Source organism: Electrona antarctica (assembly GCF_951216825.1).
Source record: "Electrona antarctica genome assembly, chromosome: 19".
NCBI classification, from domain to species: domain Eukaryota; kingdom Metazoa; phylum Chordata; class Actinopteri; order Myctophiformes; family Myctophidae; genus Electrona; species Electrona antarctica.
In genome coordinates this window covers 33,536,985-33,560,180 of record NC_136800.1, presented here as the reverse complement: position 1 = coordinate 33,560,180, position 23,196 = coordinate 33,536,985, and positions in this window count along the sequence as shown.

Below are 23,196 nucleotides of genomic sequence, written 5' to 3'. Positions count from 1 at the left end.
GGTTGTCCCTGTTGAGGTCATACAGGGGGCGTTCCATAGTTTGACACTCACACATGCTTCTCAGATAACGGCGTTACTCAAGGAACCTATAAAGTTTGCGGGAACAGACACAAACATTCAAAGTGACTTTATAAAAACGAGGCCAATAAAACAATATTCAAAAGAACATACTTATTGAATCTCTCTGTGTGAAAATTAAATTGGATGACATAGCCTAGTGCAGCATCACAAGGCATGGAGTCTTTTTAAAGTGAAATTCTCGTCTGTATTGGATTCTTTTTTGGCCCCAATTAAACAAATCAAGTAGAATGCTGCTGAATGGATTACCCATGAGACTTTGGATTTAATTAGGAAAAGGGATAAAGCTCTCGTCAAGTTTAAAGGGAAGAGTCAGCAACAGTACGATGACGAATACATCAAACTAGGAATTTAAGAGAAATAAAAAATAAACAAGGCAAAATTGTCAGTGTACCTTAATGCCAATGTTTTTTTATTTCCAAATAACTATCAAAGAACCACTTCATTTGTTTCTGTTTAAAAAAAAATCTCTAGTTGGTAATTTAACGATTCTGACGGCCTAGTGGACATAGGCTCAAAATATAATACATATAGGGCATGATGGCACAATGCGCAATTACAATCATTTCATTGATTTCATTGAACATAAATGGGCACCCCACTTTTACATGGCCCTAACTCCTCAAATTAGTGTATGATGACTCCCGATGCACGCAGTGACATCATGCAATTACTGTCATCATGACAATAGCCAAGCTTACCGTCAAGTTGAAAAACATCTTTCACCCATCCTTTCCCATAGAATCCAACAGAGGAGAACCACTGATTTAGGTCTACTTATTACTTGCGCAAGCAGAGTGCGCAGGTATTGTGGTCGGCTGGACGTATGTATGCCCGGTATGCGTGTTAGGTATATATACTGGATGTTGATGGTGACGTAATTAAGATACCTGTATGTTTCAATGTCGGGTTATAACTGGCTTTTGATGGTGACGTATTAAGATAGGTTTCAGATTACATACATGTATACATACAGACAATGGCCCGGTTTCCCAAAGGACACCTCGTACACCATGGTGTAAGAAGTGGTGTTGCACATGCTCAGTTGCTCCTCTAGGCCGCACACAGAAGCCAGTGAACATAGACATTCCGTGCATAGATGTGCCACGCAATGGTATATATATATATATGTTTTTTTAAGAGTAAAGAGAGCCTACTGTCAGCTGTCCAGCAGTCCAAATATTATTAAATTAAATTTCAGAATGGTAGACCTGAGGCCTACCATACCAGGCCTGAGGCCTACCATTGCGTGGCACATATATGCACGGAATGTCTATGTTCACAGGCTTCTGTGTGCGGCCTAGAGGAGCAACTGAGCATGTGCAACACCACTTCTTGCACCATGGTGTAAGAGGTGTCCTTTGGGAAACCGGGCCATTACCTTTTATCCACCCGACATTGAAACATATCCTAATTACGTCACCATCAACATCCAGTATATATACCTACCACGCATACCGTGCATACATACGCCAGCCGACCACAGTATACTACTTTCAACTTTACAAAAACGTCCTGTTATAAAGCATTTATAAACATTTATAAGCAGTTTTACAAAGGTTTACAAATGGCTTATTCATTAATAGTAAACGACTTACTAATACCGTATAAATGATTTTAGCAAACATTTACAAATGTCAATGTTTAAAGTTTCTTAAATGTTCTACAATGTTATCATACATTTTATAATAATTTACCAATGTATATAAATAGCTTAGTTCTTTATCTACACATAGCTTATACATAGGCCTAACTTTAGTTACAAATTATGTAGTTTGCTGGTTTGTACGTCAATCGTCACCACCATACGGCAGAGCAAAAGCCAAGCACTGTGGATTGATATTATCCAGGTGTTCTGTCTATTGAGTCTTGACCACTCAAAAACGAGATGCTGCATATCAAGGGACTTATCCTCCAGTAAAATTTCACATAAATAGATTGATGAGAACTATGTCCATAGCAACCATCATAGTCACAGGTCTGTTAGAGAGAAATAGTACACTGCAGAATGCAATGACCAGAATTAAAAACCAAAAATCAGTGGAGAATAGAAGGTCTGTGGAGTTTAAATAAAAGCGGTCAGAGAGGAGAAATGGAGAAAAAGACAGATACAGATATGTCTGGACAGAAACAAACGCATTGCAGTGCATTCACGCACACTTTGGTACATGCTCATGCAGGCACACACGCGGCCATGGGCACAACACACTCCGTTTAAGGGCGCTAATTCAAGCTAATAGTATGTCCTCGAACAACTCCCTGGTGACATGCACAACCACAACACACGCCCCCACGCACAGACACGTGCATGCAGACACGCTTCCCAGCCCCGTCTGTGATGTGAAGTGTTTGGTGTGCCTCAGAGAGAGAGAATGTCTCCTATCTAAGAGGCAGTGTGTGGGGTTGCAGATTGCTGTGTGTTCCTCCCTCAAAGGACCTGGCCCTGCACAGTGGCATCTTATCTGTGGCTGATAGAAAGGCCTGCGGCGCGCACGAGCAAACATACACACACAAAATGAAAGACGATACACAAACCCACACCACGCACTGACGCACAGATGCATTTGAAACTCTCACATGTACTGTAAATAATGAGCATGTTGACGTTTCCGGACACGCTCAAAAACATTTGCCACATGTGGTGCATGTAGCCAACTAGCCATGTACAGTTCCACACACATGCCCATAAAAACAAACGAGCGCTTGCGGTATACACAAACAGGAACATAGCCCTCTTATCCTCTGCATTAACCAGTAGGGGGTAGTCTTGGAAACATCCGCTTGATGACCGACACTCATCGAGATTAAAACGATCAAGAATAATAGCCACAGCAGCCGAAACAACAGCTCCAGCATATGGCCATTAAATCTAAAAGGCATTCATGCATCAAAAGGAAAACTAGATTTCTATCATTATTATCATGGTGTGGTTCGAGGGACTCATTTTAGCATTCCCACAGACAACAGATTGGACTGAGAGATGGACCGAGAGTGGAAAGAACAAATATGCTAATGGGATGACAACGACGTGACGCTAAGAGAATATACTTTACTTGCGGCTCCATGCACAGATAAACAAACATGAACGTGAAAATAACTGATACTAATGAGTTTCAGGGTTGCAAAACAAAACAAAGATACGGTTGAGTTCACGCTGGAGAGTAGTGTCTCAGTATAGAAAGGAATCTATACCCAACTAGGCCTGCTTGTCATAGCCTACTGCCGGATATACAGAGCTCCATACTGTAGATGCGTGAGATTAAAGCTATCTACTCGTTCTCCTGCCAGAGCCTGAATCAGTGAGTGCTGGCCCCACTGAACAATGCAGCCTATTATATTTTATGAGCCTGGGATCAGGCTATATTGTATGTCTTGGGTTCCATTTCACATATTACCCCCACCCGCCCCCCCTTTTGTATTCTCTGGCTTTTGGCATGGCAGCCAATCCAACCATGGACACCGTCACTGTAGGTCAAAGTGAGAAACACTACACTCCTCTAATTGGCAAAGCAATCTGATCTTTCTCAAAGAAAAGAATGAGGAATTATTTTTCGGCCAGCATGCAGTGGATGGATGGATTAACTTGATGTTCCGTCCATATTGTTCACAGTACATTATGTAAGGCATAATGAAAAGCGAGCTGCTCATTGTTGAAAAATAAACCCCAGCAGGGTGACGCGCAGCCAGGACCCATGCAGAGACTGCAGACATTGATGAGCCGGAAGGAAGGGGTTTAAATTTCAATTACTGCCTCGCTGTTCATTATCCCTCTTATTACATGGCTACTTAATATAGAAATCAATTATTTGACACAAAATATAACAACAAAACAATGTTATTGATTTAATCAGAAGCAGAATCAAGTTTATTGTCACATCACAGGTTTACAGGTGTAAGGAAGTGGCTGAAATTCATTTTTGTGTTTTTCAGGAGGAGAAAAAGAAAAGAGGGGGAGGGGGGCAGAGAGAACAATATATCTAATCCAGCTAGTACCGTACTGTATACACAAGGTTAGACATACGGGCGTACAGTAGCACTTTGGTAGCTCCCCAAAGCAGCAGGTATGTACATGAGATTAGACATTAAGGAGCAAAAGAGTGTCAGCGCATATACAAAAGAAAGTGTCAATGGTGTCAGTTTAAATAGGATTTCATTGGATGTTGCTTACAGTAAATATCCATCACCATCAGGTTATGCCAATGAAGTCTATCCTAACAATCCCAGCTCAAGTTACTGTTTTGTGTTACTGCATTGCCTATTTCTCACCTCAGATATTTTTAAATAATTTACATTATTTGGTGTACAAATTAGCTGCAAAATGACATTGTTCATACTTTGCCATATTGGATAACCCCAAACAACAAGCACGTTTAATCTACGTCCATAGCAATGTTCTTCATAGTAGCGGTCTGATATCAAGAAATAACAGAATGCTGTGAGTGATTGTCCAATCATAATCGAGCATTTTACCAAGTCGTGCGATGAAATGCAATAAACACAAGATGGCTGCCAATGTTTGCTGCTCCACATCAGCAGTGCCTCTGGCTGAATCCCTTCCATTTATGGCATGGCTACACTGTCCCCTTCCTACAGTATATGGCCTGTGTGGAGGCGCCACATCCCCAGCGTAATAAGTGACGGGATCAGAGGTCAATCCCTGAGTTATGATTATGGCGACCAGAGGGGAGTAAGGGAGAACCAGGGGAGTATAGCAGGGCATGTCACGTGCACCCCTCAGCTGTCAGAGTGCCTCTCCAGTCTCCAGGGGCCGGGCCCCTACTGACTGACAGGTGTTAGTAATGACTCAAGTTCAGAGGCCAGGGGTCGCCAATCAGGCACACAGCGACAGCTGCATGCAGAGCTCCGATATGCGAGATGTGGAGAAATCGCACACCTCCACAGCGAGAGCTCTGCAGACATGTACCGTCATTGGAGAAAACGGGGAGATTTAATTAATATCAACAAATTATGTCCTTGGAGTAGTGATGAGAATTCTCCCTTATATTTGCCCAAGCGCACTTGCTGCAATATCTGTTTCATTTTCAGCAACTGGTTGGAGTACTGAAAACGCTTTTTTGGGTTCTTTTTTTACTCAAAGAACTTCATTCATGAATCATATTTGCTTTCTGGGCTTACTTTGTGAAATTGCAAATAGGTATATATGTCTTTCTGGGAATAACTCTATTTTGCCATTTTTTCCAGCTGTAACTGACATGGCTCACGACGGTGAGCGAGATGGAGGAAGGGGAGTGGGAGGATGTGGGGAAAGGGGGCATGCAGCCTTCATTAGCTATGGCGTCTCACATCGTGGAAAGAAGAGAGATCAGCTCTAGTACGCCTGATGTAGCTGACAGTGGTTGCATCTCAACTGATAGGTGTGAAGATGGTAAGTGGCGAGAGCAGGAGAGAGAAGAACACAGGTCAGAGGAGGATCGGAGATGCCTTACAGGAGTTAGTTATCATTTTGGCATCCTTTCATCACCTCTTTCATCAGCACCCCCAACACCCCCACCCCCACCACCCCCATGTGGGAGCGGGAGACATCACTGGGTCCATGAGGTGGGGTGGGCGTTGACTGACAAAGTGGAAGCTTGTCTGTGCAGCAAACTAGATTTGGGAATTTTATTTAAGTTTACCAACATTTAGTTCAGTGCCCGTAATCGCCACCATCCTCACTCCCTTGCTCCTTTCTGTATACATAAAGTGTTAAAATGGTGTTTTTATGTGTCCACACACACCAGTCCATTAAGTATACCTGGTTTTCACCTTCGTAGCACCCACCTGAACTTAAGCCTTGCCCACAGCTGTGTGTTGTATGATAATGGGGGAGGGGTTAGGGGAGGAAATACACAGGGAAGACATGCCTATCTGAATATTCTAACCACACCCGGGGGTCTATTAGAGTAATGTGAACTCCGTAGACACATACAGTATGAAACAGAAAAAGTAAAAACATTATGGCACTCCATCTTTAAAGCTGTTGAGTCGCAACAGAGAAGGGCGTGTCACGGACGTCTGGTTCAGAACAAAGCTTCTTGTTCTGGATGATGAAAGCACTGACTGCTCACTGGGGTTTAGTTGGGGAAGAAAATCCATAATAATGGACATGAGAGAAATGGAATTCATTTGAGGCCACATTAAACTCTCATGAGCTGTCTGGTTAATTGCAAAGCATATGAAAACAGCATGCTGGGGATAGCAGCAGCTACTCTACATTCTGTTCGCCGTGACCACGGGCCCCTGCAGCACTGTCAAATGGAATGTTTTACCTGTATCCATTTCCTTTTCCCTATGCTGTCTCTATTCGTCATATTAATTTGGTATAACTGACCTAAAGAAGGTGAAATGTCTCTGTGGGAGGTCAAGAAAGATGAGGCCACAGGCTGAGAGAGAGTACATGTGAATGGCTGCCCGTCTATACTAATTACACTGACCAAGACTGTCTGTGTTGTGGCTGTTAGCGTGCGGTAAGGCTGTTGTCTCTCTCTCACTCTGCTGTCTTTAACAGCCGATCGACTCTCCCCTGAGAGCCACTTAGTCTGTCCTCCATCCAGCCTCTTGAGTTACAGCTCACCCACACACATGCTCTCCATCAGTTGAGAGTGAGACACACACGCACACATGCGCACGCACGCACACGCACGCATGCACGCACGCACGCACGCACGCACGCACGCACGCACGCACGCACACACTGTGCGCACAAACTTGTTCAAGGGCAGTATGGCGCAAAGTATCTACTGACGACATTCTCTTGACCCTAAAGGTTAGTGTGGGGTCCCCCAGGGCCGCGCATCAGAGTCCTATCTGAGATGAGGCTCATTTTTTCCATGCTGCCACTGCCATAATCACAGCATTTGACAGACTCTAGTGGCATTCAACAGCCAGGAGAGTGGGAGAAGCGAGACATTTTCCAACACCCACCTGCACTCACTTCTCTCCTCTCATCCACTGAGGATGCACATGCAACTATACTAATCCCTGACATTGTAAGTGTACATGCCAGGTTTTCTGGGTTGGAAAAGCACAATGATCCCCCATTTTTTCTGATTCCAAGATTTTTTAATATCCACTTTATAATTGCCATAGAGTTATTGGGCCCCTTTTGACAAAAAAAAACAACAACTAACTAACGCAGTAACCAGATGGTAATCCTGCAGCTGCACACTTTACGAGAGAGAGAGAGAGAGAGAGAGAGAGAGAGGGAGAGAGAGAGGGAGAGAGAGAGAGAGAGTAAACATGTCTGTCATTCACAATGACCTCCATTATTCCACAGGGGTTAACAACCACTGTTGTTATATCATGTCAGCTGGTCCATCTTTTGGGCGCATTCGAAAATACCTCACCGGAGCACACTCGCCTATTAGTTTGCATTGCACAGTGCGCTCAGTGTGCTATTTTTGAACGCGCCCTTCATCAAACCATTCTGATCCACAGTCCACACACAACAGAAAATGTCCACTCCATATATGGGCATATCTACATGCCCGCCCGCTGACCCACCACAACTTGAACTTCATAGCAGATATCTGCTTTCTGTTCATTCTCAAGAACAAGCATTACATCATTTTCTAACATGATATTCTCCACACCTCCTCTCCTCCGGGACTATATTCATGTAGACCTAGTGCAACTCAATCGCAAATGTGTACTGTACATTTTACATTTCTGCAATGTATTTCCAGTTATTTTTATGTTTTTCCTCACAATTACATTCTGTTGGTGAGACCACGCATGCGGTCAAATGGACCCTTGGTTCAGTAAATCATTTGTGATTGAATGTAAAACTTTATATGAGTGTGTGACTCGTCCTTGAACATGGGATCTCTGTGGTGAGAGACTGCATGAATTAGCAACACTATCACAAAGACAGTCAGCAAACTGTCTCCTGTCACTTCTGAAGTATTCTTTTGTATGTTAGCCACAAAAGGTAATCACAGATCTGGGACTTCAAACATCAAAGAGAAGTATGCAGATGGGGTTTTTAATCCAGGTCTCTCATACAGTATCGCAGGCAGTTACAATAACCAGTCATCCAAAGGGCCTACAGGCCCGACAGAGAGCAGACATTATTATTTACACTTATACCAAGCTCACGGACACTGGGAAGCCAGATGCCAATCAACTCTAGCCTGGCTAATAAGCCAGACTAATATCACACAACACTGTCGCGGTATATCAGTCTGGGCTGGCTCCACTTGGATTTCATTTCCCGGGGAACATTTTCTCTTTGACGCAATTGGTCAGAGCTACTGTCAGTCAAAAGTCTCAAGCATTTAACGTCACTGTACCAAAGCCCGCCTATATTGCATACCGTGTCCCGATTGGTCCGACCTGTTCTCTGCTGTAGGAAAGAGGCGTGCTACTGAGCCTCGCCAGACCGTAATCCGCTGGTAGGCAACTTTTTTTTGCCAACGGCTGATTCGGTCTGGTTTATTAACCAGGCTAAATCAACTCTACTCAACCCACCAGGTCCTGAGAGGGGGTGGGACAAAAAAAGGAGGAAGGAAATTAAAAACAGTTTGGAACTGGGTTCACTCAGTATTAACCAACTGACATTACTAGTAACTACAAGGTGGGGTGTGGCTGGTCATGCTAGCCTGGAGGAGAGTTTCTGAGTGGACACTATCCGAGAACTGTAATGACATTTATCCTGAGTTCTCCAGCACACAGACATGTGGCCTACTGGGTTCTCAAGCACACGTGACAGGTGGGGTAATGGGTTCTCCAGCACACCACTCTTCATGGGAAACAGTATGCAGCAGCTTTCTAATCTAACGTATTCAAACTGTGAGTACAGACAATACTTTCCTTGAGGATTTCAAATGAGCCCCAACAAGCAAAATCATATCCTAAAGATTTGAATGTATCCGTCATACACACATTGATTGTCCGTCATACACTGGACCTTAACTGGCTCTGTACCGCTAGACCAAATCTCTTTGTTAAAGATACAAGCTCACAGCATGTCGCATAACTGATTTGGCTAATGTTCCCCCCAGAATATGGATGCTGGGATGCAAATGGATAGCAAAAGTGGCATTTTAAGAGCTTTAAGCATTTATTTTAATTATTGCGATAACATTGCTAATCACAATTTTTTGGGCCACAATACATTTCAGATCATCCCAACCCCTACCAATAGTTTAACCCTGGGTATTTGTTCATTTTATTGAATTTTATGTTATTTGGGCCAGCATGACACGTTTTAGGAATGATTCACATGGTTGTGGAATAAATACCTGTTAATACATTCATGTTTATCGTGCATGTCCAGGCCTTTCTGCACCCTAATCAGGATTGATTGATTGGTTGGTTGGTTCTAAAACAGACAAAATCCTGAGCACTTAAAACAATTATTTCCAAAGTGGTACTGGTGTAAACAAACCAAATAAATAGCTAAAATTAAAGATGGAGTGCCGTGATCCCCCCCCCCTGTATGTTTTTATGTAACCACACCCACCAGTTCATTAAGTATACCTGGTTTTCACCTTAAGCCTCGCCCACAGCTGTTTCTGTATGATAATGTGGGAGGGGTTATGGTTATGATATCACTAAAATGGTGTTATTTTGATTCAGCTTTCAGGAAGAAATCAATACACAGGGAAGACATATTTTAATATTATAACCACACCTGGAGGTCTATTAGAGTAATGTTAACTCCATAGAACCATGCAAAACAGAAAAAGTACAAAAATCACGGCCCTCCATCTTTAACATATAGCACCCCTCTAGTATCTCTTAAAATATAGCCAACTATTTTTGCCAATTAAACATGACTAAATCAATAAAACAATAACTAATTTAAACATGTAGGTGAGCCACATTGTAGGCTGGATATGTATACTGCTGAGAGGGTGACATGTTCAACCAACTGCTTGTAGAAATTAATCTGTACAGCATATTTACTTCCACTGTGTTTAAGCATGTGTTGTTAATGTGGAGGGAAAAAAAGGTTCCTAACTCTGAGGACTCCCCCCCCTGTTGAAGATTTGTGCCATATTATAACATTTCTCACTAAATATTCACTTTGAAAATGTCACAATAGAGAAACCATCATGATACCTTTGAAGTGAGTGTTTATCCCTTGAGTTTATCTATAGGATTATAACAGGGGCTGAGTACTTCTTTCAACATGGCTCCTTCATCTCTGTGAGGAGAAATCCAAAAAGCAAGTGCAAAACAAAAGCATTAGAAGCTCTGAGAGGAGCTTTTATGTGTTCGTGCCCAGGGTTCCACTGTCTCATATACACACCTAGACCTACAGTACGTACATTAAGGATGCATAATTTGATCAAGGCAAGACCTGCACTTGCATGTACCTATACCACACACACACACACACACACACACACAATTTACAATTTAGGCATTTAGCAGACGCTCTTAATCCAGAGCGACTTACATTAGGCAGGAACAAAAGTATGGGAATACATCACATATATAAAATGCATTTATCAAGAAACATGCGTAAGCTAAGAACGTAACTAGAACATATCTATATAATGACACTATACATATTAACTATACATATATACTATACTATGCTATACATATGTACTATGATGTGCTATGACTATATACAATGCAATTATTGTGCTGTCTACATGACATGCTATAAGTCTGTTTCAAATGCTATCTAAGTCTAAAAAGTGCTATCTAAGGGGGTAGGATAAGTGCTATGGGCCATGATGGAGTCTGAAAAGGTGGGTTTTCAGACTACACACACACACACACACACACACACACACACACACACACACACACACACGCTGTTACTGATAAATGTTTATACCCATGCCTTGCCTTTGAGGTTACATCTTGGCATACTTCTACATTCACTTTTAGGGAGATGGATAGTCTACATCCTTCTGCTTTTATAACTTTATTCTCGCCAGCCCCGTCACACGCAATGTGTTACAGTTTAAAGATCAACGCATGCATTATGTGTATTATTCACAGAGCTCCACCACAGAGCACAGAGAGTTATCATATCAAGTCACATCAAGTATGAATGTGCATGAAGTTCCCTTGTCGAAAAGAATAAATGCTATTGCAACTGACTGAAGCGGCCTCCATAGGACCATAGCTCTGCTACAGAATCTTCAGATACTGGTGAGGAACAGGCGAACCAGGCAATTAACTGACTACAATACATAACATATGTCTCCTTATTATGTTAATGATATCAGTTGGTCATGGTATACACTGAGAATATTCTGTAGTGGTTTGGTTTGTATTTCTTACAATGTACAGTAATAACAGAGACGGTTGCTTTCAGTGGCCTCGATGCCACTAAACTCATACACAAGTGTAGGATATTGTTGTCGGGGGAAATCTTGTATGTCCAAAGCTGTTCCTTTTTATTACTATTTTAACCCTAGAACACCATCACTAAACACGGGTATATTTTACCCAATGTAAAATATTCCATAATAAAATATTTCTCATCAAAATATATTGAAGTACAGCAATACATGGCAACTTGAGGTACTCTTCTTTAATATTTCATCATGACTTTTCACATACAAACAAAAAATAGATTTCATGGGGGGGGGGGGAATCTGTGAAAAACGTGCATATTATCTTTTAAATATTCCTAAAAAAAAGAGAAATGAAGTTTGGAACTTCTCATTTGGTCCACCCATTCCTAAGACATGTGAGAATGGTCCAGTGAAGAAAAAGAAATAAAGAAAAAAGTGGGGAAAAAAACATGGATGTGGGCAGGGAAACAAAGCTACCTTCTATGATGTCACTGAGCATCATGAAGGTACTGAAAGATCCACCCACTTCAGACAGTAGCAACATTATCACCTGTGTTTAATGTTCTGGGGTTAAATACATACAAAATAGTCAAAATATCCAGTCTACAAGCTCACAACCCATTGCGATGCAACGATATTTCACACACTGTATATGTGTCATACGTTTGTGAAATATCCATGCTAATAATTTGTATGGGCAGAAGTAACAGTCCCTCTCTAATGAGAGGGACTGGAGGCGAGCCTGATGCGGCGTGCATTTACATATCTTTATCATGGGGCCCTCATTAGTGAAAAGGAGGTCAGCGTTGTCTTTTATGTTCTGCTCTGCAGCATCACCCCGAGTGGTCAGTCAACTTAAGGGCATCCTGCAGATAATCAAGGGATATTCTAGACATCAGTGGGGTGTGACGTGAGTGTCTTATCGGTACCAAGGACAAGGACATGCTATAGGATTCCTGTAATGGACAAGGTGTGGCAGGAATGCCGGTCCCTTTAGTTTAGGATTTCTGTAGATGCGATAAAATAACATAATCGTAACTAGAAAACGTGCCCTTCCGGGCACATGTCTCCACCAGGAGGATAGGAGTGTGTGTGTGATGTTTGGCAAAATGTTTAGGAGGATGTTTTTTTTGTTTTGTTTTTGCAACAATTTTCTTCATTTTGTTGAGGAAATGCAGAGCCAGATCACTCATAGCATCTCTGAGGATAGAATTCTGGATGAGCAGGACATGTGCAGCATTTTGTACAAAACGGGCCACTCCTGAAAACTTTGGAAGGCAATCTTAGCCAATCAGTGTACAATCTGAGAAATCCAACAGACTCGTCTTGATCACATGACTACAGAGATCATGTGTACCGATTGCCATTTCTTCATACGCCTTTGATGGCAATTGGATGATTTGAGGCATTTTGTTCCAAAAATGTGTTTTGCAAAAATCAACCTGTTGGTGGCGCTATAACAGGCCAATGTGAAAAGATTTCACGTAAATGGCATGCTGCGTTCATGATTTGAGGCTTTTGTTCAAAACGGGGCAATCTTGCAAACTGTGAAAGCCAATTATAGCCAATTAGGATGGAATATGAAATATCGGACAGATCCAACTTGAGCACATGACCATAGAGCTGCCTCATGGTGGCGCTATAACAGGCCGTTCTGGAAAATGTGGGGCAGAGGTTCATCGTTGGCATCCAGGGAGTGTGTGTGCAAAGTTTGGCATCGACCGGGTTAACGGTGCCGGAGATTAGCTGGTAACGGACGGACGGAAGGACGGACGGACGGACGGACGGACGGACGGACGGACGGACGGACGGACGGACACACGGACGGAGTGCAAAACATACTCTCTCCCCATGCCTTCGGCCTGGTGGAGACAATTAGTAATTAGTCATGATACATCAGCAGATATGTGGTTTTTGTATGAGATGGTATTATTAACCACTTAAACCCCATATGGCTGAGCGGAGTCCTGCAGGGCTCTATACTAGTATATTTTCTGTTCTATGCTAATTTCTGGAGATTTAGAGATTTGGTGAAACTGGGAAAGAAAAGAAAAGTAACGGCCCCGCTTAACTAATAGTGTCTATAAGTGGTCAATGTTCAGGGTAACAGCAACACTATGAAGTTAAGAGATTTAACTGATGTCCAGCTTGCTTGTGTTTTAAAAGTTAAATAAAAGAATGCCCAAGAAGTTTACGGACTCACTGTTTCTTTGTTTTAGTGAACCATAGTATAACTCAATAATGGATAAATCAATAGCCTAAAAGTCTCCACAGAAATTGTATTTCCATTACAGTAGACCTTAAAGTATTCCAGTACTCAATAACATGTAGGCTACTTAAATTAGTTAAACAAGTGTAATGCTTAATTGGGTCGTCCACTCACAGTTAACAGTCTTTGTATTGAGTTTGTGCCTGAAATGTACTGTAATTCTGCAAACTGTTAATACATATTTCAATCAATCAATCAATCAATGCCCTACACATCCCACGGTGCCTAACATCATGGTGTCATTGGTGTGACAGGGCTGATGCTTAACCAGGATCAGCTTTTCATCAGGAAACTGGCAGCTGAGGAGATGGGTGGACCCTCTTCTCTTCTGTTACCCCAGGAGGACCAGCTGAGGAGATGGGTGGACCCTCTTCTCTTCTGTCCCCCCAGGAGGACCAGCTGAGGAGATGGGTGGGTGTCCAGGAACACCTACATGAAAGGATTAGAAGATTAAGAGCAGCTTAAAAAAATAACAAGATGATGTTCAAAGTGTATTATGGTTGACTAAAAACCCTGATTCTTATTTTCCATTTATGCTTCATGCAATTTCAACTATTTATTTAACATTCTTATCATAAAAATGTTTCAGGGTGGGGTATTTATATGTGTGGTTGTATATGGTCTTCTGTCGTGCGGTATGTCAGACCTTCAGCACCGTTGCAGCAAGCCAGTCCAGTGTGTCATCGTCTAGGACGGTCAATTAAGCCACGATCACCATTCGATGGCCGGTATTTGGGGCAGCAGGTCAGCACGTGTTCCACAGTCTGTAGTGGATCCCCACATGCGCAGTGGACAGTCTGTGAGACCCCACAGTGGACAGTCTGTGAGACCCCACAGTGGACACTGTCTGTGAGACCCCACAGTGGACACTGTCTGTGAGACCCCACAGTGGGCAGTCTGTGAGACCCCACAGTGGACACTGTCTGTGAGACCCCACAGTGGACACTGTCTGTGAGACCCCACAGTGGACACTGTCTGAGAGACCCCACAGTGGACACTGTCTGTGAGACCCCACAGTGGGCAGTCTGTGAGACCCCACAGTGGACACTGTCTGTGAGACCCCACAGTGGGCAGTCTGTGAGACCCCACAGTGGACACTGTCTGTGAGACCCCACAGTGGGCAGTCTGTGAGACCCCACAGTGGACACTGTCTGAGAGACCCCACAGTGGACACAGTCTGTGAGACCCCACAGTGGACACAGTCTGTGAGACCCCACAGTGGACAGTCTGTGAGACCCCACAGTGGACACTGTCTGTGAGACCCCACAGTGGGCAGTCTGTGAGACCCCACAGTGGACAGTCTGTGAGACCCCACAGTGGACACTGTCTGAGAGACCCCACAGTGGACACTGTCTGTGAGACCCCACAGTGGACACTGTCTGTGAGACCCCACAGTGGACACTGTCTGTGAGACCCCACCTCTGCATGGCTGCACCCAAACGTCCCACACCTGTCCTCAGGCGGTTGAGGGTTGTCCGTACTCCTTACGGGGGAGGTGCTGAGGTGGAGGTGCTTTCAGCAAACCTATACACCTTAAAGTACATAGTCATAACTCAAGTGTACACTTAAACTGTGTGTTGGTTTGTTTACTGTTTTACTGTTGAGTGAGACCCACAGTTTGGGAAACAGATTGTTTTAAATGCTGGCTATTCCAATAAAGTAGAAAACAGGAGGGGGTTAGACAAAAAAAGGAAGAGCTGAGCTGTTTGTTACAATTTGCTATTCTTTTTTTGAGTGAAAACTGTGTAATTACAGAGCTGTCTTGGTGTTATAAATATTGATATGACAACCATACAACAGTAATACAACATCATCACAAATGATGATGTTGTATTACTGTTGTATGGTAGACAAAGTGGGTTTCAGGTGTGGTAATCTGAACACAGCGTCTTTACACTCTAGTGAAATAGTGCATTTCATACTTAATGTAAACATATACAACAGGACATGGGTGAGGCAGTCAGCAGGTCACAGCGCTGTAGGGCTTCGAACCCTATATCCAGCAAAAACTTGGATAGTACGTATTACTACCAGTGCTTTTTTTGCTTTGCAACACCATGCCTTTACTTGCATGTGAATTATTTTTGTTTTGACGGTACTTGTACTACTGTTCTACATTGTTGTCTAATAAAATAGGCTATTCATTAATCAATCAAACTGCATTAACTAACAGAGATGCTACTAACCAAGCTATCCATGTCAACATGCTCTATAGGAGTCTCAATAACAGGTATAAGTAACGTTTAATGTTTAGTAATGTTTAATGTAGCAGAAGAGGCAATTCATTGAACAGAGTTTTGCACAATTTTAATGTCCCAGATCGATTGAAATATGAATCTACTGTGCTGACTACACCTCCATGATATATTAGGAGTACAATAACATTCCATTGTGAATAAAAACGTATTATTATTCCACAGTGTGGTTGCAGTGTAATGCTAAAGGTTTAATCACAGGGCTGTCTGCTTCATGTAATATAATTAAAAGTGTATTGTGAATTAATTAATTGAGTGCTATCCTTACTTTCATGCAAAGCACCAACTTCAGTGTTTAGTGACCGACTGACCTATAATGACCTTGAGTCTTAGCTCTGGTCCATATAGCTTTAATGTGTAAATGCAACGCATTAGAGCTCTGGACCAGAGCTAAGTGGGTCTCAGACTGGGGGGTCCGGGGACCCCCTGCAGTACCTACCTGTCTGTTGCTGGGGTCTGGGGACCCCCTGCAGTACCTACCTGTCGGTTGCTGGGGTCCGGGGACCCCCTGCAGTACCTACCTGTCAGTTGCTGGGGGTCCCAGAGATAGAAATGCCACTAAATGGGGGTCCGTAGCCTATTGCATGTCAAACTAGCCCTAAACATAACCTGACAAAAACAAGTAGTCCGTGTTGTTTGAAAATTACCAACGGGGCTTGAACTGGCGAAGTTACAATGTTGGGACTCAAAGACGGATGACTAGCCCACTAGACCACTGAGGACGTTAGCAGGTTGGAGATAACTGTCTGTATTGTGTATTTAAGCCGTGACGTCAACCACTTCCGGGTTCTACTCAAGAAAACTTCCACGTAATATATTTTCTAATAATTCTACTCGAGTTGGAAGCATTAAGACCCATTAAGACCTCAATGGCTTCCTTTCTGAAAAATAACGTTATTGTAAAAAAAGATTCACGTGTTCATATGTAGCTATTTAGTATTTACAATGAGAAGCGGACGGGACCCGGATGTAACGTAGGAGGACTACAATATGACTACAAGAAACTCGCGGGAAAAAACTTGCGGGCGTGGCCTCACGCCCCCCTCAAATACGGCGCAGACGCGTTGTGGCGGGTTTGGACAGTGTTTGTTTGAGAATGCCACGTCATACATCGTGTCCGTCGTATACTCTATGTTCGTCGTCTGCAGGCAGCAGGTAAATAATGAAATGTTATTGAATGCTTAATGCTGTTTTTGTTCAAACATGTTATCACTTATGAAGTTACTTGTTATAATATTTATATATGTTACTACTACTTTGTAAAACCGTGTTTAGTCGACTGGTTACTGTTGCCGGTTTGTAAACATCAGGGCCCGGGTTCGAGTCCCCATCGAGGACTGAGAGTTTATTTCCTTCTTACCAAACAAACACAATTGTTTTTGCATCTAGTCGAGGTCCATTATTCATTCAGTATTTCAGCCACGGACCATTACATTTATAGACTCTCACGATGGTGGTCAGTGGCTCAAATGGGTCTGAGAGGCTAGATGGCCTCAAATGGTGGTCCGTGGCTCAGATACTGAATGAATAATGGACCTCGACTAGATGCAAAATCAATTTTGTTTGGTAAGAACGAAACACAATCTCAGTCCTCGACGGGGGCTAGAACCGCGGACAGTACCCACTCGACTAGTGGAAGACAGTTTTACAGAGTATTAATAACATATATAAACATTATAACAACTTCATAAGTGACTCAATGGTGGTCAGTGGCTCAAATGGGTCTGAGAGGCTAAATGGCCTCAAATGGTGGTCCGTGGCTCAAATGCTGAATAAATAATCGACTAGAGGTGAAAAGAGTATTGTTTGTTTGGTTGGTAAAAGGACAAACATTCTGTGAAATTGGCGGGAAGCAACAAACATTCTTTGAAATTGGCGGGAAACAATCACGGGCACTTTTGTTAACAAAGCACTAACCACTCCGCTATAGTAATATATATATATATATATATATAAATATCATCAGCATGATACAAACAAAGGATCAAAAGTAGCAATCTTCTACATTCTCTAATTGTGTAGTTTTTTGGAAATTAAGCAGATGCTTAACAACAATTAAACTATTGAGAGTGTAAAGATCTACTACTGGGGTCCATTTGGTTACCTAATTTAAATTGCTCTGTATTGTGACAGTAATCATTGCTATAGAGTGTGTGTTCAGTAACAGTGTTACATAGCTCTATAGTGTGACAGTAATCATTGCTATATGAGTGTGTGTTCAGTAACAGTGTTACATAGCTCTATAGTGTGACAGTAATCATTGCTATAGAGTGTGTGTTCAGTAACAGTGTTAAATAGTTCTATAGTGTGACAGTAATCATTGCTATAGTGTGTGTTCAGTAACAGTGTTAAATAGCTCTATAGTGTGACAGTAATCATTGCTATAGTGTGTGTTCAGTAACAGTGTTAAATAGCTCTATATTGTGACAGTAATCATTGCTATAGTGTGTGTTCAGTAACAGTGTTAAATAGCTCTATATTGTGACAGTAATCATTGCTATAGCGTTTGTTCAGTAACAGAGGTCTCCCGGTCTCTCCAGCTTTTTGTTAAACAGAAAAAGCATTTTCTGAAACTGCAATTCTATCCAATCAGGAACGCAGTCAGGATACAGATTAAACAAGTGAGATTGTAATGTAACAGACACAATTAGAACTGGAACATTAAGCTCATAAATAGCTACTTTCTCCTGATTGGCTGAAAATGTGTCACCTACCTGAAGATTCTTTTTTTTAAACCCTTTTCTATTTATTAAAGAGCTGGAGAGACAGGAGTATTCCTGTTACTGAACACACACTCTATAGCAATGATTACTGTCACAATATATAACTATTTAACACTGTTACTGAACACACTCTATAGCAATCATTACTGCACAATATAGAACTATTTAACACTGTTAGTGAACACACACTATAGCAATTATTACTGTTCACAATAACTTTGTAATGCTACTGATGTTTGTGTGCAACATTTGAGCTGACAGGCCTTTTTTATGTCAATCAATCAAGTCACCTTAAATCAAGTGATAGATTATATACAGGGGCATGCCATGTGGTCTACCTGCACAGCCTTTGTGATCTACTGGTAGATCACAATGTACCTTTTGGGCACCCCTGCAATACAGGATTCCTGTCCAGAATTGTTTTATTAAATATAGAGGGTTTAAGTCGTTCTGAATTTTTGTGTGTTTCTTTTTTTGTCTTTCTTTCTTAGGACGGAGATCAAGGTAGACACCGTTGGAAGGTTCTAGCCAGCAAGCCCGCTCAGTCAGCCAACGCAGCCAGCCAGCCCCGCCAGTCAGCCAGTGTAGAAAGTCAGGCTGCCAAGCCAGCGCACTTCAGCCAACGCAGCCAAGGGTTAGGGTTAGTCAGCTCAGCCAGGCCTCTCTCGAGGCCTGGCTCTCTGTCTGCCTGGCCCGGTCTGCCCCGCCCTGCCTTGCAGCAACAGAATCAGCCGGCCTGGCAAGCCAGCCAGCTCAGAATGCGATCTCAGCAAGCCAGCGGTGCGAAAATCTTTACAAGCCCAGACTCAGGATGCCCAGCAGACAGCCAGGGTCTCCTACCTGACAGCCAACAGTCAGCCAGACCAGACCCGCATTTGCAGCAAGCCAGGCTCTCAGCCCTAACAGTGCAGTGCCTTTGATTAGTCATCCAAGCCAAAGGGTAGGGTTTGACTGCCCGGGCCCAGTGCAGTGCCCTTGATTAGTCATCCAAGCCAAAGGGTAGGGTTTGACTGCCCGGGCCTCCTGCCAGCTGCCAATGCTTTCCTGCGACCCTTCCTGCTTGCCAAGGTCTGCCACAAACTGTCTGTCCTGTCCTGGCCTGAAACTGTCTGGGCTTGTAAAAAATGTTGTTGCGCTGGCTTGCTGAGCTCGCATTCTGAGCTGGCTGGCTTGCCAGGCCGGCTGGTTCTGTTGCTGCAAGGCAGGGCGGGGCTGACCGGGCCAGGCAGACAGAGAGCCAGGCCTCGAGAGAGGCCTGGCTGAACTGACTAACCCTAACCCTTGGCTGCCTCGACTGGCCTACCTGCATGCCTGCCTCGGCCTGCTTGCTTGCTTGCCTGCATGCTTGCCTGTCTCGTCCTGCCTGCCTGCCTGCCTGCCTGCCTGCCTGCCTGCCTGCCTGCAACTTGAATGAGGTGTGTAAACACTTATTTTACGGGTGTGGGTGTTGACCGTGGCTTTTGTGTTCTCCAGTTGTTTCTTGAAGGAGAGTGTTCTGTCCAGTGTAACTCCAAGTTACATGGGTTGGTTAGGTTTTTGACCATCCCAAGTGACGCTCAGTTCTTTTTTCGCGTCTCGGTTCCTCAGGTGGAAGCTGCATAGTTGGGTTTTTGATGGGTTGGGTTTCAGGTGGTTGTATTGTAGTAGCTTGACATTTCTTGGAGGGCACTTTCAAGGACTCAATCTTCTGGAAGTCTGCTTGTTGGGTGGTGCGGGGGGAGGTGCCTTTCACACAATGTGACTACCAGACCACAGACACATTCTGAAGGTGAACTACAGCGCTTAAAGCGACCAGAGTACCGTCCTGTCCTCCTATCTTTATACCAAAAATTGCGTTTGACTTGCACGCACGCACACACACACATGCACACGCACAGGCGGCGTGCACGCACATGCTAACCAAATGTAACTCTGAGAGTGTAAAACATGTAACCAAATGGACCCTTACAGGTCTGTAACTCAGAGTGTACAGATGAAACAAAATGGGCAGGTCCAACACTGGTTATCGAAGCGTGTACACACGCACACACACATACACGCGCACACGCACCCTTACAGGTCCAACACTGTTTTTTTATTAATCATCGAATGAAATGTGTAAGGTCGGCAAGAGAAAGTAAAAAAATAATCATAGCAAATACCGGTAATTCAAAGATTTTAGTTTTGTCCTATGTTTTTCTTCTTTATATATTACTTTACTGTTGAAATGTACATTTTACATTTCAACGAATGGACCTGTACATGACAACAACACAAAAACTAAGGCACTGGTGTCGTACTTCTGGTTTACCGGAACGGGGTTCATCTCCCTGCAGTGCCCTGCTCAATGTGTTGTATTTACATTTCTGCGCGATTCTTCATCATTGAGGATTTGAAAAAATGTGAAAACTAGAAAAAGTGCCCTTCCGGGCACAGGTCTCCACCAGGAGGATAGGAGTGTGTGTGATGTTTGGCAAAATGTTTAGGAGTGATATAAACATGTTTGTTTGTTTTTTGCAACAATTTTCTTCATTTTGTTGAGGAAATGCAGAGCCAGATCACTCATAGCATCTCTGAGGATAGAATTCTGGATGAGCAGGACATGTGCAGCATTTTGTACAAAACGGGCCACTCCTGAAGACTTTGGAAGGCAATCTTAGCCAATCAGTGTAGAATCTGAGAAATCAAACAGACTTGTCTTGATCACATGACTACAGAGATCATGTATACCGATTTGCATGAGATTTGGATGAAATCTTTGCGACTAATACCGGCAGATGTGGAGGGATGCAGGGAAAATGTTTTTCCATGGCCTCTAGGGAGTGCGCATACAAAGTTGTACACAGATCGATGCAGTTATAGGTAAAAACAGGAATTGCGCCACCATGAGGCTGGTTTGGAAAATAAATTGTGTCATGTCGTCCTCAGCCTAGTGGAAATGTGCGTGTATAATTTCACGGAAATTGCACACTGTTTGTGATTTGTGGCATTTTGTTCGAAAACGGACCAATCATGTGAGCTTTGGAAGCGAATCTTAGCCAATCAGGAAGGAAGATGGGAAATGGTGCAGATCCGTGTTGATCACATGACTATGGAGATAGTGTATACCGAATTGTGTGATGTATGGATACAATGTGTACGAGTAATCTACAGAAATGTGTTTTGCCTAAATCGGCCTCATGGTGGCGCTATAACAGGCCGTTGAGGAATATTTGGGGAAGAGGTTCGTCGTTGGCATCCAGAGAGTGTGTGTGCAAAGTTTGGCATGGATCGGGCCAACGGTGCCGGAGATTAGCTGGTAACGGACGGAAGGAAGGACGGACGCACACACACACACACACACACACGGACGGAGTGCAAAACATACTCTCTCCCCATGCCTTCGGCCTTGTCTCTCCCCATGCCTTCGGCCTGGTGGAGACAATAACATATTGTCGTTGTCGGGCAGAAACCTTGTATGACCAAAATCATTACTTTTCAGGCTTTCAATGTGATGGTAGGACACAGGGGGGAACCCAGTGTACTCTCTGCTGCCCCATCTGGCGGAGTCAGGTTAGGACACCTGGGTAGTACCTGGGTACCTGGGTTCCAATGGTACCTGGGTTCCAATGGATCCAACTTATTTGTTCACAATCTTTTCATTTGTGAAATATTCATGAAACGCACAGACAGACTTTCAAAGGTTTTGATTTTATTTTTAAATAACCAATCTACAATACATATACATATATATTATACATACATACATATATATATATATATATATATATATATATATATACACACACACACACACACGTATTTAATATAATATATACATATTTTGTCTCCACTAGGTAAGTGGAGGCAAAAGATGGTATCCGGCGTGACATGAGTTAGCTGCCGACCTCAGAAGCGCTGACAGACAAGTGAAGGCTGATGTTAAGGAGAGGGTGGCGCTGCATGAGTGGGAAGTGTATGACCTCTGCGCTTCCTTACTCGCTATTCTTCCTCTTTCTTCTGCTCCTCCTGCCGCCTGCCCCTCCCCCTCCTCATTCCCTTCTGCCAACTCTGAAGCAGAAGGCGGCCCAAGCTTTTCTGTGAACTCGTTAATTAAGCGGACCTTGACTCGCATCTCCCGCCCGTTGTTCCCCTTCATTTTGGTGGGAAAATATTGCATCGATTTCCGCAGCGATCGAAGAGCGAGCGGAGCTGAGTGCGGCTCTGTGTGGGATTAGACTCAGCAGGAGGTTCTGGCCGGGGGAGGCGGTGGAGCGACGTCCCTCCTCATGGCCCCATGCCCCCCCACCACCCCCCTACCCTCAGAAAGAGCCAATTAAGGCCCCGATTCTGGACTCGTCTTAAGCTGCCTCCTTTGTCGTTTGCATACATTTCCTGTCTGTGTGACTGCTGTGTGTCTGCTGATTCTGTCTGGTGATAATGTTTGTTTTTCAAATATTACTTTCGGGGGGGGAGAGAGAGAGAGAGAGAGAGAGAGAGAGAGAGAGAGAGAGAGAGAGAGAGAGAGAGAGAGAGAGAGAGAGAGAGAGACTTCAGACAGGACACTTGACTCCAAATAATTTTAGTTTCAATAGGAGCTAGTGGTGACTCTGGCTATGGTGACTCTGGCTACAGTCAATTACCATTGG